The following is an 18,050-nucleotide window of genomic DNA, read 5'->3' on the forward strand; positions in this document are numbered from 1 at the left end:
TCATATAACACACTCCTGCTTCTGCATCTGTCCAAGACCTCACTCACTCAATTACTACCTCCTATCCCTCTCCACAACATTTAAATCTGAGTTTTAATAAAAGGACAAGTCCCAAGTATGGTTAAAACTAAACTTGAATCCTGACATTTCGACTGTGCACACAGTCCTTTTCAAGGGCTTTAAAAAACAGGAGAGCAGGTAAAATCCCCATCTTCTCCCAAGTACACATCTCCAGGTCTCTTGACAGGAAAGAACACTCTTTTGGTCCCCACTATCCACAAAAGAAATAAGAACAGCTGATTGTTTTGACACACTCATTTCAAATGTGTGAGATTAGCAAAGACTAAATAATGTACAGGTATTATCCTTACTATAAAATCTTAATACATGATAACTGGCTGCCACTGTTACCTGCCTTTGTAACAATTTGCATGTACATGATTATATTAATTAAGTACAGCATACATACATGTACATCAATTTAAATTTAGGGACAAATTATTTCTTTCACAAACTTTATATATGAAGTTCAGTTTACTTTTGGCAACCAAGAGTGGGTAAGCAGTAATCACTCTGAAATCCTGCAAAAGCTGCATTTACTGGTCTATCATTTTTCATCTGACAACCACCAATACAATGTATATTCACTGAAAGCAGTTCAAGTACGAATACTTGGACACTGTACATGTACAATATACAAATCTAAATTATCTATAAGTTGTACAGTAATAAGCTGAAATCATGATTCATTGAGGTGTGGACCAAAAAATCAATTTGATTGGATATATTGCACAGTTTTATTATTATTAGTATGAGTACAGCTATACAAATATGTTTACCTACAGGTGATTCAATAAATCTCAAGCTGAACAATATTACGATAAAGTTATTATAAATTTATATCTAACAAAGCTGCAGTTTCTAAAATACATTCCAGTTGTGGCAAGATGAAAATTAACTGCATCAATAGACAACATCATTATTTCATGTAGCATCAAGATAACAAATTATTTGCTGATTACTTGTCCTTACAGGCCAGTGTGGCCTATGCTGATAGTAATAGCGATAAGAAAACAAATATCAATTCATCATATACACTGTAATATGACAGAACCCCATTCTGCACAAGTGACAGTGTGGTGTACTTGGGGTATTTGTATGAGTGATTGCAGTTTTCTCTGTGGCCATACTTTCACTTGCTACGCTTGTGAAAATGCAGCAGAAAACCCTGCAAGCACAAGTGCAAATACCCCTGAGTACCAACAATAGAACTCACATGGAAAGTGGTTCTGTTATTATCATTATTTACCCAAAACTACATATGAATTTGAGTAAAAATCACACTGTACGATGACATGATTTGTGGACAAGTTTGCATTATAACCATTTGCATGCAGGATTGTAATTTGTACTGCAATGTAAATACTAGTATGCACACTTATAGCCGTGCAAGTAATCTCTGATATCTGTGTAATAATGCCCATGTTTTAAAACACCTGTAGCAGTATAGGTATCATAGTCATGTACTTTTGACACTATGATTGATAACATGGTGGACCATCATATCATCTGATAATGCAACTCATTAAAATACTTTCCACAACAGTGAACTATTTACTGTTATTGACCACAGAGACTAATTTCTACTCATTCTCGGACATTCTGGGAATTGGAAATAAGTTTGTACTCGTACAGAATGCCAGGATTTGTCTTTATCACAAATATAAATATAATTATTAAAATCAATCATATAGTACACTGTATCTATGATTAGACAAGACTAAAATGTGACGTTGTCCCTAGTGACAAAGACTAATTTCCACTCACTCTGAGACATTCTGGGAATTGGAAATGAGTTTGTACTCGTACAGAATGCCAGGACTCGTCTTTATCACAAATATAAATATAATTATTAAAATCAATCATAGAGAACATAGTATGTGTGAACAGATGAGCCAAAAATGTGACATTATCCCTTGTCACAGAGACTAATTTCTACTCATTCAGTGACATAATGAGTTTGTACTTGTACCTACATACTGGAAAAATTCATGGTATGTCCTTTAAAATTAATATACACATAATTACTAAGATCAATCACCTTGAATTAAGAATACAGTATTAAGAGTGGACAGATGAGACAAAAATCTGACAGTGTCCGTTGTCAGTGTTGACCACAGGAATTATGCATGCAATGTATGCGTACACATTGCTGCAAACACAATTTATGGGATGGATGGGGAGGGAGATAGAGAGAAGGAAAGGAAAGGAAAGGAAAGGGTGGTGGAGAAAAGGTGTGGGAAATGACAAGGTAGAAGACATGCTAGAGAATCTGCAATCAGTACAAGGGAATTTTCATCACAAATAACAATTGGCTCTTTCTATATGACAAAACAAATACAACTTACAGGCTAACACCCTAGTTTTAGGCTGTAATTACAGACTTACTAGAAACCAGCTCTTTACATATATATGAAAGTATGACAAAACTATACACACGTCACTGTCGTCAGGCTGCCTACATAGTAGGACTTCCCTGTAGATGAAGGTTGCATTTTAATTATCATACAAGACCAAACAAAATTTAATACAGAAAGAAATCAATGAGACTTCAGCAAAACATTCATTCTACCTTGCTAATACTGCCCCTTGTATTTTAAACTTTAATTTACACAATGTTACATTGTACTATACTGTTGTACTGTTAGTTTATTAAACAAAATAAAAGCTTTGCATCAGTTACATCTGCTGGAAGAGTTTCCTGTTGTATGCACAGTCCATTTATTTTCATTATATTTACAAAAAAAATGTAAAGAAGTACACATCTATATATGTTGATACATAAAAAGAGAGAAGAATGGTATGCTTTGACTCTCGGCTATAATACCCATTCTAGTACAATTTACTGGTACATATTCTGTGAAATCACGAGATGCTAACTTTCAAGTTGTCACAAAGTGGTGATTTTAGTAAAGTTTATTGGCCTGAGTCAGTGACTTTAGGTTGACTGTCACACATGTTTACTCAATATGGAAATTAGAGACACGTTTACTGGCATATAATTTCAGTTAAGTTATAAATTAGCATAATATGTCATAACAGATGGCTGGTTAGTAGTAAACAACTTATGTGAATCTGCATTACTATGAAGGACACCTGTTGGCAATTAGGATCATCCAATCATGTGTGACAATAGAGTTGTTTGATATTAGTATAAAAGGGACACTATTTGACACTGACAGTTCTGGGAGCTGACCTCCAGACTTTGGATAAACCTACAATGTAGCTGCAAGAATTGTATCATATATGATTTTGAAGGTATTTTCTTCTGTTTTGTACTTTTCTTTTCATTCTGATGTTTAACTGGAAGCAAATGCTATAATTCCTGTAACATAAATGCAAATAGACAGAAGTGATTCAGATATGAATCACAAAGTTGGGTGAATTTTTCTGATAAATTATGCCATTACCTGCCAAAAAATGGGACATCTTCTAACTTCAACATTAATTACAGAGCCCTTCAAGACCCAAGAAGTGTTCAGAGGTGCCCCAATCTCATCAAAATTGGCAAAAGCAGCAAAGCATGCATCAGTTTGAAACGAGTTGTATGCTGACATCTTGTTCACATTTTCAGCGTGATCTTGCCTATTTGCATTAATGTTACAGGAATTGTAGCATTTGCTTCGAGTTAAACATTGGAACTTAAAAATGCACATAATTTCTCCAGGGTTTCATCGTCACAAACAAAAGCATTCTGATTCACAAAACTGTAGTTTGCTTGAATTGAGTTACTCAATGGTTAAATATGTATTTACTGAACAATTATGACACAATAACTTTGGACATTATGATGGATAGAGATTTGAAATACTCCCCAACTGTGTAGTGGTTGCAAAACCAATATTTCATCATAAGGCAAACCTTGGTTGGCATTTTGCAATCCAGATTTTGGATGCTATATAACTGGATTCATTACTAAATTTAATGTAATATTTACAGATGAATTGTATTGATCAATTAATCATGATAAGTGATGGTTTAATGGCTAATCATTATATGACCTGACAAGAATTCCTCTTTTCAAGCTCTTCACAGAGTATTAAAAAGGTAGGATTTCTGACCACATATTTCATACATCCTTGTTGGAGGACAGTACATTTCATCAAATTTCTTGAGGCTGTGACATTTCCTGCAGCATTAGCAGTAATCCTGATAGGCAAGAAGTGCCTGATGACAGTAGAGTTACATGTACAGAGTACTACACGTATGTGCAACACTGGACTTTTTTCCAAGTGTATTGTACAATGTTGGGCTAAATATTGAGTTGTAAAATATGTTTGGAGTCCAGGAAACAAACTATGGCATGCAAAAAAAAACATCAAAATTGCTTCAGGAGTTCAAGAAATCTTCTACTTTTAATCCTAATTATTAAAATATTGGATGATTTAAGTTATCTAGATAAAATATGAATCATCCAAATAAGGCACTCATGCAAACCCCCAATAGTCAGTCAAAATTTACTCAAAAGGGGCAAAATTTCATATTAATTATCATTACTAAAATACTCCATGACTTATTCCATTGAGTTAAATATCAAAAATATGGCAAATTAATCAGATAATTCCTACATATTTATTCAGTGGAAATAATAGTCAGTTAAATAATTATTACAAAAATAAAAACAGCATTTCATGCTGCAGTATCTAGGTAAAATACAAAACATCTTTTCAAAGTAGGGCATTTTGTGTAACCTTCCCCTAGATTGTCAAAATTTATTCAGGTGGATATAAATCATCACATTTACAATATCAAACAAATCTGGATATAGTCATCAGTACTAAAATGATTTATGACCACTTCGGAAGAATATTAAACACCTTTTTTTCCATAGCAATTAATATTTCACCTTTTCATGCAAACATGACAAAATTACTTTTCTTTTTGTGACTATAATGATAGGTTTTCCAAATCAAGCAATGTCTTGAAGTGTTTTGGTTAACAACAGTTGGAATGAAAAACATACAATATATTGATGTACTTAAGTTTCCACAACATTTTACTTCACATGTGACTTGGTGACCAACCTTTCCTATAAAAATTCTACCTTGGTTCATTATTGAAATGAATACACTAGATACAGTAAATACTACAGCAGCAATTGAGATTTCAGCTATTATTATTAGACTTTATTTAAACTCGATAGACTTTAAGCCAATGTCTCTTCTCACACAGTGTTGAGAAAAATATATACAAATATATACATTAAAAATACTAAGAAGTAAAAATACAATGAACATGTACAAAAGGCTGTAAAATGGCAAAAGCCAGAAGAATTGTCATATTTGCATGAAAAGGTGAAATATTAATTGCTATGGAAAAAGTGTGTTTAAAAGTGACCAAAGCTTACTAAATGGACATAAAATGAAACTGTTGTTGTTTGATGTGGTAGGTTACACAAATGGGTGATAGAGGTACCTTGGTTATATGATACACATATATACTCATCCTGTAATCAAGATAATGAGCACACTGGAAGTCCCCCAAAATCTCAACTGGAAGATCGTTGAAATCATCAGAGATGCCACCTTACTGTGAGTACAATTAAACAAACACTCATTCAATAGCTTATATCAATTTGTCACAATAATTGTTTTACAAGGTAGTCTGTGTCATTCTTAGTAAGCTGAAACACCAGTTGCCACTGTCGTATATATATAAGGGAATGTACATGAACTTCAACAACAGTTTCCTCTTTCAGTTACTAGGAATCTTTGAAAACCTTCACAAATATACAGCTTTAGCTGAATGAGTTACACCTGGTTATAGATACATCATATCTAGGTCACATGACTGGTATTACCATATTCTAACAACTTACACCTGATTATAGATTAATCATATCTAGGTCACATGACTGGTATTACCATATTCTAACAACTTACACCTGGTTATAGATTAATCATGACTAGGTCACATGACTGGTATTACCATATTCTAACAACTTACACCTGATTATAGATTAATCATATCTAGGTCACATGACTGGTATTACCATATTCTAACAACATATACCTGGTTATAGATTAATCACATCTAGGTCACATGACTGGTATTACCATATTCTAACAACTTACACCTGGTTATAGATTAATCATGACTAGGTCACATGACTGGTATTACCATATTCTAACAACATATACCTGGTTATAGATTAATCACATCTAGGTCACATGACTGGTATTACCATATTCTAACAACTTACACCTGGTTATAGATTAATCATATCTAGGTCACATGACTGGTATTACCATATTCTAACAACTTATACCTGATTATAGATTAATCACATCTAGGTCACATGACTGGTATTACCATATTCTAACAACTTACACCTGGCTAATGAGTAATCATATCTAGGTCACATGATTGCATTACCATATTGTAACAAAGTGGGCAGGGCTATATGTACATGAGGCATAAATCAAAGGTGAATTTATGAATGAAAATGTTTAGTTTAGACAAACAGATAACTCTTGGACAACATCCATGATCACAATAAACCCATCAAATAGATACATTCTCTATATTAGATCACTGACAATAGAGATGCAGTTGTCTGTACATTGTACATGTACATGTAAACAATAGACTCTTCATTCACATAAACAATGTAACTATAATATACCATGCAATGATTACATTGTACAATGGTATGCAGTTTGTAAATTCTCTTCCAAACCAAATATTTGTATTTTATCAAGAATGTGAAATTCTAAATCAAGCTGACTTTCTCTGGTACTAAATTCATTACACTATTATACAAATGTCTCAATTTACTAACATTACAAATGTACCTGTTCTCCAAGAACAGCAGATGTTTTCTGTAACTGTAAAGGATACAGTATACATCATTACATGTACACATCAGCGTACAGCAAGTTATACGTAAACAGTACCTGTAATACCATATTGACAACAACTCCTACTGTAACGTGTATGTCACTAGTAGTAGACTGTAGTTCATTCACACTGAACATGAGATACACTATCACTAGTGATTTCAGGAGAAATTACATGTAATACTAATAGTCTATCCTAGACTAGTGAATATGTTGTCATTGGACATATCTTGGCCATAGATGTGTAATGCAGTTTATTGTTTGTAAATCGGAGATTGCATTCATGAGATACAGTATTTTGAAAGTTTTAATTATGGCCAATACTGGACATTACAAAGCATGATTACGTATGTACCACTCCTAATATTAGCCACCTCAATATTAGTAGTACTTGATATTTCAAGGGTTACTAAAACACATTTCAAGTTCATTTTCTGTTACTACTGGAAATACAGCCAGGAACCCAGAGTTAATTATTTCAAAACAAGAAAGCATGGATTTTTGACTATCAATAGAAAGTATGTATAGGTTTCCAAGAGAAGACTCACCCATTTTCACAAAGAATGTGTACGAAGTGGAAATAATTCTCTTGTTTCATGGTATTGTCTATTTTTGTATCTGCGGCAGAGTATCATATTCTTTGTTATTAGAGCATATTAAAAGCTCTATTCATTGATGGAAATGCTCCCTCAGAAACAGTCTTAATGAATAATCTGCAGACAATGATCAAATTACTAATAGTCTACAGTATACATGTATAACACTTAGTCAAGGTTAAGTGTATCACTCAGGTATGATTGACTAGGGCACTGACCGCTAGTTTGTAACCTTTCACTTTCTTGAAATCTGGAAACATGACTGTTTAAATTCTTTCACTGAATTACAGTATGGTAACAAGGTCACATTGGAAACTGCATTTTAATATTTGTGTGTATAATATAACGCCCTTGAGTAGGACATTCTCAATGTAATCTCATTTGATGAGATCCAAAACCAAACAAAGTTTAGAGCCACCACATCTATTTAGAAGTAAATTATATACAGTGTACATTAAGTACCCTTGAAACTACATCTATATCATCATCATATTTATCAGGAGCAATGACATACAAATTATTAATTACTGCAAATATTGCAGTCAATAACCATAAATACATTGTTAAACTGAAGATCTTATCATGAGTAATAAGATATGTTATCATTCCAGTTTTCAGTTTGCATGGAAAACAAACTGGATTTCAGTGTTTTTCAATCTGATTAAAATCTTGGACATCAAAAACAAACTACAATACATGTCATACAAAGGAAATACAGTACATGTACATGCAAAATCAATCCCCTTCCTTCAGCAGATTTTAATCAGATTGCGTGTGATTTTACTCATTACCTAACTCCACTATCAATAATTCATATCATATGTGTTAAGGAAGACAAAATAGCAATTATTTAAAAGACAGATAAATGCTACTTGCATCTACCTAGACACTTGTACACTGAATACTTTCAAGGATTACATACATGTATCTACCATACACAAATCCCATCAATGTCATCTCATATTACCATAATGTGATAGACTTAGAAGAAATTACAATTTCATTTTGTTCTTTTCATCAAAGTCACATCCCCATAATTGTGAAGATACCAAATACAATGAACTTGGTCTGTCAATCAATGGGTGAGTAGGAAATTTCACATCACAATTTAATTTGAGAGTTGGAAATTACTAACTTTTAAGCATGGTGTCTGAAAAATCAACCGCTTAGACAGTTCAAGGTGAAATTGAAGTTCAATGATTGCAAAGAAGATAGAAAAGATGGCAGTGACCCTGGGGACTGTCTGGGAAGGAAATGGAAGTTCAAGTATATATTATACAATGGAGATTTTCACGCACATGTGTTCTGCGTATAGCTACTCTAATTGAATTAGAGTATGGAAATGTGTCATAAATTTACACCTCAGTTTGTTTTATTCCTCAATAATACAAGTTCACTCATATTATGAAACACTTTTATGTGTGCTAAAAAATATCATATACCTGTATTTTCTAACACTGTTCTCCATGTTGAAACTGCAGTTTTGTTACATTATAACAGCTGAATACATGAATATGAATTTATTATAATTTGTAGGTTTTGAGACATAATTAGAATATAATCAGTTCATGCAGAAATATACTGACAGCCATTTTGATAAATAAATATTAAGTTTATATTTATACTCTTCTATATGAAACGTTTATACAGAATGCGACTTTTGACTTGTTTCTGTGACGTCTTTTTTCCAATTCAGATTTTAATTTTACTTCAGACTTGACAAAGAACTGTCCATCCAACCACCCCCACCCCCCACCCCACTACCCCACGCACACACACATCCCTTCCTTCTCGTCCATGCTTCAAAGATATCATTCAGTTCGGGTCTGCGATTTGGAAATTTTGTGTTACTGTTAGAACTGATTTTGAAGTTAAAATAACAATAACATTGTCAATTTCTTTGTCTGCACCCAGGTGGCCCTATATCGCCATCTGACGGCAGGTAATGAAAGCCCTGGTCCTGTAGGGTCAAACCATTACAGTCATAAGGTACAATAACAACCTTTCATTTTATCTTTATATAAATTTTCATATTTCACAAATTTCAATATCTTTTCCAAATCTGTATTCCATGATTATAATTATAATTAAACAGTACAGCATAGGCACATGTCAAGTAATTTCTGGTGGTATCAAACATCCCTCATGATTGCATTTGTACATTATCAATCATTTCCATGGTAGGTAGGTAGGTTTATTTTCTTTGATACTGTATGTTGTTATTTTTTAATTTTAACTATTTTACACATACATAAATAAAATAACAAACATTTAAATCTAGCTCCATTTCACAAATAAACTTAATTCAAGAGAACATATGATATTTGTTCCGATATAAACTTGTTGTTTATCTTATCATTGTATTATTTCTCATCAATTCTGCTTTTCAGCTTAGTACTTGACTGAGAGGAACAATACTGATACTCTTGGTTTTATAGACAATTAGGGGTACACATTTGATTTCCAGGGGGGGGGGGTGGAAGATTTTTTTTAAAAAGAAAGAAATTTGTCATCAGCCAAAACGAGGAAAACATAAAATTTGCTGACCAACTTTAGACAAAAAAATGTGTTTACAGGGTAGGAGCTAAAAACAAATTGTGCTGCAAGTGCAGAAACATAGCTACAAATATCAAATTCCCAGGTACATGTGTTTCTGAGGAAATCCCCCTCCCATACCCTTCCCCACTTGGCTCCCTCAAACTTCTTTTCAACTTACTGCCTACTTTCCAATTTTACTGGCCGCTTTTGGAATATTAAAGTTTCATTCATTTTACCTCTTACTTTTGAAATAAGCTACATTCATCATGCATGTCTCCTGTTATGAGAAAATTCAATTTCAAAAATAAACAGTTACATGACATGAAACAACATGGCGAAAAGTCAAATTTAAAACATACCAGTAATTATTTCAAAAATTTGCTGTACCTCTACTTGGCAAAAAAAATTTGCTGTCTAGTTGCTCTTGAAAAAATAAATTGCTGCCATGGTGGTTGAAAAAAATAATTTGTTGTTGGGGCCAAATCTTCTACTGGGAAAATATATCTTGTGAATTCACATTGTTCCAAAAAACAGAAAGAAACTATAACTGTGCAACCAGAAAAAATACCGCTAGACAATCCGCACTTGTATAACAAATGTTTTGATTGGGATATTGAAACGACCATTGACAAATCCGTTCCTTTGAAAAGTTTACTACATATACACTAGATGCTTACTTATTCAAATTATCTACACCTTTATGAGACTTTCAAATTTATTTCATTTCAGTATTTCTTTGCATTATATTTCCTAACATCATCTAAACATTAAGATTGACAGCTAAGGATTGCTAACAGAGACAGCTGTGTGTACTGTAAACCACCACAGAACCATAAATATATATCATACAATGTACGTGTATCAAAAAGAAACTGGGCGGTCTCAACTAAAATATACAAGCTTTGCATTCATGCTTGGCTGGCTTTCATCCGGTTAGGAAGAGTATCATTTATATCGTGTGCTACAAACAGTGTGCCCCGCAAAACCAATTTGACACACTCGCCACACTCGCCACACAGCAATTTCTTTCAGAGATTCTCAAGAAAACCATCATCGTAAACCATAGACTCTCTTACAGCACCATCCAAGACAGAAACATTGAATTTGAACCGGTTTAACTGAATCGATTCAATTTGATTCGATTTGAAATCGATTGATATGGGGACAGGGCTATTCTGAAACTATTTTACATCATTAATCTTGATTTTGATCTTACAAAATACTTTCTTCTCCTAGTGCTTAGAAATAAATTTGCACTGAAACCAGAGAAAGTTCTATACTCTTGACTCGCATAAAGAATTCTGCATAATTTTTGTAAAACCCATGAATGTGTGTACACATATAATAATATTTACTACATAATATATCTGCCTTGCTCAACATCTCAACTTCAGACTAAACCAAGAGGAGTATCAATATATATCTAGTTAACATAGGGCAAATACCAGGAACTCTACAGTGGGGTGTCAATTAGCTGGTGGTTTGGAACTGGCTGTTCATGGAATCTACTGCTACTACAATACTAGCTATGACCTACCTGTGTTTATTTTACTGTGGAATAATTGACTGACTTATTTAACATATATATTGAAATATTATGTCAATACTAGTCTACTTATAATATTGTATGCCACACTGAGTGAAATGATCATCTAAATGAAATCTGATCATTTTCAATGTGAAGAAACTCTAGCCAAACATTATTACTGAGCGGCTCATATTTGTTTCCTTGGTGGTGGGAAGCTCTTTTGAATGTCTCTAGAACGTGGAAATGCATTATGCATCAGGTGTGCATTTTGTGTCATCCTTGAAAAGACAAACTTTTGTTAATTATTCAATCACACATATGCTTGTAAGGTCTTTCTTTGTTTTTATCTTTTACAGTTTATCCCTTTTGTGTATGCTTATTCGTTTTGAGTTCTGTGAAGGCATTGAGGTTGTTGCATAATGTGCTGATAAGAATTTATTAAATACTCTCCACTGTGTATATCATTTACATAATTCATTATTATGTTATAATATTTTGTTAATTTTGTTCTACAGTATTATGTTGTCTTCAAGCCTCGTTGTCTTGAACATTTTGTATGAATTTACCAACATTATGCTTTTTTTTTTAATTCTTGACTGCCAACAAATTTCTTTATCATTCAATTTCAAAAATGGGTTTTATTTTCTATACACTAAATTTGGAAGCTACACTAAAATTATGACATTGCACACAGAAATAAGGGTAGAATCAGTGTGTAATAAATGGAAAGGTCATTAATTATTTCATTGCAGTGACTGCTATTCTTCACATTTTGATGATCTGGCAGCATGGATGTTAAATGTACAAAATCAAAAACGATAAATTTTATTCAGCTTTTCTACCTAATGATATACCAAACTATTTAAATTTACACTTATAATATACATATATTACAATGTTACACCGAACCACTGCGATTTACCCAAATTTCAACACTGGTTGCACTGAAATTGTTTAAATTGGTTTCATCTTTTCCCTTTAAATCTACGGTCAATTTTCGGGTGTGTTCTCCCAAGAGCCGACTGCCGTGTAAAATTACGAAACAAAGTTAATCCCTGTTTGAAATCTGGCAACAAATCTAACATGTTATGCAGTCGAGTGTGGCAAAGAAATTCTCTCTCTCGAGTCTCTGCATTCTCTGTGGTACGGCCAACCATTTAGCCAAAAAGAAAGTGAGATGTTGTGATTACGAAGTGTTATAACTTAGCCACATTATATAGACAATTGGACAATGAAATCGTTAGTATGAAAGATAACCACATAAAGTAGGCTATTTTACATCAAGAATAAAAATAATTTTTTGAGGAACGTAGCTTTTAAATCCATCAAACCCCACATGTTCATATGTAATCGTGTGCGTCTCTGCTCATAAGGCTCACCCTCGTCGCGTTGCATGTTGTGCACGTCTGCTAGTTCCGTTCGCTTTCAACAAATGGGGACTTTGGTACCGTTTTCAAAGAAATCAAAGATGACGGAACAAAAAGGAGACTTTAAGAACCTCTAAAGTAAACTCCAGTAAAACAGATCTATACCAAACTCACCTGGAACTGGCTAAATATTGACAGTTTCCGACTCAGTCAAAATGTAAATTTACTCGTGTGTATGTGTAGTGAGCTAGCCGCCAGTACAGTGTGTAAATGAATCAGCAGACTAAATAGCTAAACAATCCGCGCTCGTATAACGAACGTTTTGATTGGGCTATTGAAACGACCATTGACAAATCCGTTTTCATTGGTCATTGTTCCCTGTCCCGGGAAGTTCAACAGATCATCTACATCATCTAGGTTTCACATGTCCACAAAACGAGTCCACAATGCTACGTATGAAGATAAAGCTAGTGTACAATCGGAGCACAGTCGTCAGGAACTAGACTAAGTTCACAACGCAACGAAAGCTAGCAAGCAGGTGAACACAGCAAAACCACAGACACTTACTTGTTTCCCGAGATATGTATCAGAACATTTCTATCAGAATACAATAAAATGTCGATAATATCGATAATATTGACGTACGCGTATTTAGCAAACTGTATATGAAAGGGATAACATTACACTTGTTTCTATGATCGCACAAGTCCACCCACCGCGAAATAATATTATTGATATTATCGATATTTTATTGTATTCTTATAGAAATGTTCTTATACAAAACTCGGGAAACAAGTAAGTGCCTGTGAGCAAAACCATCCTGAAAAGTTCTCATACAAAGTTATATTTGACTTAGCTGCAATAATTGTAGCGTCTTGTTGCGGTTTTGTGGGTTTTTTCGTCTGTTTTGGTGACTTTTTAAGTTTTAATGTTTAACCCGCTAAACACTAAAACTTAAAAAGTCACCAAAACAGACGAAAAAACCCACAAAACCGCAACAAGACGCTACAATTATTGCAGCTATATTTGACTATGTTCATGCTGGCGTTTCATTATCAAGCTTCAAGCATAGTAAAAATGTAGAGCAATGTCATGGACATTAATTATTATAACCATCTAGAACTTAGAAGTAAACATTGGTAGTGCCGCGAATTTCTTTTAGTGGTCTGAGGTTATTGTTGTTAGAATTCAAACATTTATAATACATACAGGTGATTTGTACTTTCATTTAATGATATTAACAAGTAACATTCATTATAAGTTTTTTTGGCAAAATGAAGATCATGAGATTACGTTTATCCATTAATACATTTAAAAAAATGTTTTTCTATTTATATTCATCATTTTGTTTTTCATCAAATCTATTAGTTGTGGTTTCAAACACTATTCTTTCAAATTAAAAAAAAATATATGTGACGCTATCATAGAGTTATAGCGAATAATGAGAGACAGGGCAAGCAATGTGTCCAGTACGAGTTCCTATACGGCATCGTTACGATTTACTCCTCCACCCACAGTATAGTCAAAGTCGTTATTCTAGAAGTGCTGAGATGCATGAGATGCAATTTGAAATTCACCCATACATGGCACCCATACAGTCATCAACATCTTGTCTTTGTTAATCAATCACAAAATTCTAACCCATAACACAGTCCCTCATAAAGATAGTGGTTATTGTGGGCAGTTACATAATGACCAAATATGGTGTATTTGTCAGCTCAGGATGCTATTTATACACAGTTTACACCACTATAACAGTTGGGGTTCACTGATTGGATAAACAACCTTTTGTTCTGATTGAGGGACTTTGACTAGATGTGGTTTAGTTAGAGCCCACCGTACGGGGGCACGTATTATTGCTTAGATTGCCGTTTTCTTAGGAAAATATCGCACGAATTCTGCTGCTACAAATGTATCAATCTCTATACTATACTAGTAGAAATATTCACGTTACAGGTAGGAATACATAGTCAAAAGGTTGTTATATTTGGTCTGTAGACCTGGAAAACAACAATCTATGAATTATTACACGCCCCTATGGAGCACGATGGCATCCAGACTGTGCTGTGTCCAGAGCCGAGGACGCTGTACTCGCGCCCTCAAAGTGATATATGACATTTATTTTGTTTTTATAATTATTGCCACTGGGGGCGCTAACTTCTTGCTAAGTTTGGCCATAGACGTTTGAGTGGTTTGTCTTCTGCTGACACACAAAAAGTGTGCGAGTGTTGAATGTTGTTTTTGCTCTGTACCATACCACACTTATAGTGTTTGTTGAGAAAGTAAAAATTCAATTTTGAATTTGTGTATGTTTGTTTATCTGCTGAAATTTCCATTTGAATAGCATATACCGTTACATGTAATCTTATAGTATATCTCTATATTTCTATAGCTTTGTATCATTATCGACCAACATCATTTTTTGTGTGAGAATGACCAACATTTATGTTCACTACACTTTAAAATTACTAACACAGCCCCACCCCCTCCCCCTCTCCCCCTCAAAAAAAAATTAAAAAATTATACTATAGCATTGTGACTATTTGGGACCATAACATGTACAGTGAACAATCTTTGACAAATTATTATCAATATAGCTTGTTGGTGTCCATGCACTCACTTCTTGAAAATAAAACTTTTGAAAAGTGCAGATAAAATGAAATCATACTTCTAATTTTAAGGGGACCTTCTTCCACCAACAAGTAATAAATACAGAGATGTTAAATAATGAACTTTATCACTCTGAAACTGATTAGCTTCTGTAACTTGTGTTTAGTGTGGTTACATTTCACTTTACAAACAATTAAACACCAATGTTACATTGGTAAAAATTGCCCTGGCCAAGAGTCACCACCATTTGTCATGGTACTATCTCAAGCTATGCATGGTTCAAATTAGAAACAGCCCAGCCCAGACCAGACTCTGACAGCACCCCTAACCTTCTGAGCTTCAGAATAAGGTAACTTAGAATCAGTCAACCATGCTCCATCTGCAAACAGAATCAGTTGAGTAAAGCTTGAAATAGTAAGACCACAGGGGGCCAGGTTTAGTTAGGTATGTTATGAAGAACCAAAGATAAACAACAAATGACAACAAAATGATATCAACATTGACAAACATGACAAACATGAACGACAAAGTAATTACATATTAATCAGGCATCAACAATCTTTATATGCAACAAGATTTACATTATATTTTCCTATTGTGTAATTACTCTGTCATTCATATCTGTCATGTTTGTAGGTGTTGATATATTGCTGTTGTTTGTTTATGTCTGTCTGTCTGTCTGTCTGTCTGTCTGTCTGTCTGTAGGTCTGTCGGTCTGTCTGTCGGTCTGTCGGTCTGTCTATTTTTGGTTTTTCATAAACATAACTAAGTCCAGGGGGCCTATGGTAAAACCATGTCATGTTTCTGGGCTAACATTACCTGAATAGAAAGACCGGAAGCATTTTGAAATGAATATGAGAAGACATTGGCTCTTTATGCTATATCATTTGACCTTCTACTGTATAATTGGGGATATCAAAACAGAATGCACAGAATGCATTCCATATGGAAATAAATTTGTAAAATAGACCTATTCTTCTTTATGGAATTCTAAAACTTTTGATATAAATACCACAGACAGTTGGTGAATAACATAATATGCCACATTTGGTCCATAATAGTGAACTGTAGCACTGTAGCACTAATTAGATCTGTGGAGATTTGATCCATGACCTTAGCATGGCTGAACTTTGAACCATGTAACAATATCCTGTCAAACAATTCATTTAGAAGACATTTACTTTTTAGTGGAAAAGAGTACTTGTTTATCTGTTTGGATTTTATGACAAGATACAGTCTTGGTGAAAAGTGTTTTCACTGGAAAATAGGAGATGACATATAAATATGTGTTTTTACTATTTTGTACATGTACACAGTTGTTGAATATCACGGAAGTTACAGTTCCATTCTATAGACAGCTATTCATATCCTGGAAAACTCATTGTCATTTTGTAGCTAGTATTCCTGGGATGGAAACACACACCCTTTGTTGTAATTTTATAACTGCATGCATCATATAATTTCACTTCTATTATCTTTAGTAATCGCATCAAAAAGTGTTCATGACAGCTAAACAATGACTTTATGATTGTGTGTCAGTATGAAAACTGTACACTTTATTAACCTTACCTAAATCTATAAGGAAAGATATGGACACTTTCATTCCATTCTTCATGCATTGAAATAAATGACCATCAAACAACTGTTTTATGAAATATAAGAACTAGCATTTTTATTACAAAAGTAGAAAAATAACTTGTGTAAGACACTTGTGCACTCCCATAAAATTGTCATACTACACAGCCTCAACAATGTAAAAAGTTGCCAATATGTAAGAAATGGTACAAAACTGAAGTTACACTTTGTTTGTGCCCATCTGTAAATAACAAATAAACTAGACCGTACTACAAGTTGTTGTTTTTTCCTTCATCATAATCTCCAAATGAAAACGTGTTTTTACTAAATCATGTATCCCATTTCACTCTAAATTAATGCAGAATTTGTAGTTTTGGATCAATTTATGACATTTAGACTTTCAGAAGTATTTCTAAATATCAGAAATGAAATTCTATATACATGTACAACAATTACAATACATAACCTATAACCTCATCCTAAGTTATCCAATGAATAATTTAAAATTAACCTAAGACCTCATCCTCGTTCAAAGAATCATAATTACATAATTATCTTATTTGTTTACAAAAATGTTCCAATTTTGGCATTCTAAATATTGAAATCAAATCTCTAGAACATAGATTTCCATTTTAAACTGGAACCCCTTTAAAAATACTGTTTTCCACAGTAAAAATACACAAATTTGAAAATAATTACACAACTAAACAGAACAACTTAGGAACGATTGCACAATGTCGGACACAAGCTCAATAAGCAAACTTTCTTTGTTTAGGGGGATGGGGTCTGCTGTCAATGTGATTGCTTAACTTCATTTTCACACTTCCAACCAAATTTTGAAAACTTTCACACATTCAATGATAAGAGGTTCTGTACTACTGAGATGTTGATAAGTTGGTTAAAAATTTACTCCTTAGTGAGATACAGTGCTGGGTTT

This window comes from Glandiceps talaboti, chromosome 16 (genome assembly GCF_964340395.1).
Source record: "Glandiceps talaboti chromosome 16, keGlaTala1.1, whole genome shotgun sequence".
Classification (NCBI taxonomy): domain Eukaryota; kingdom Metazoa; phylum Hemichordata; class Enteropneusta; family Spengelidae; genus Glandiceps; species Glandiceps talaboti.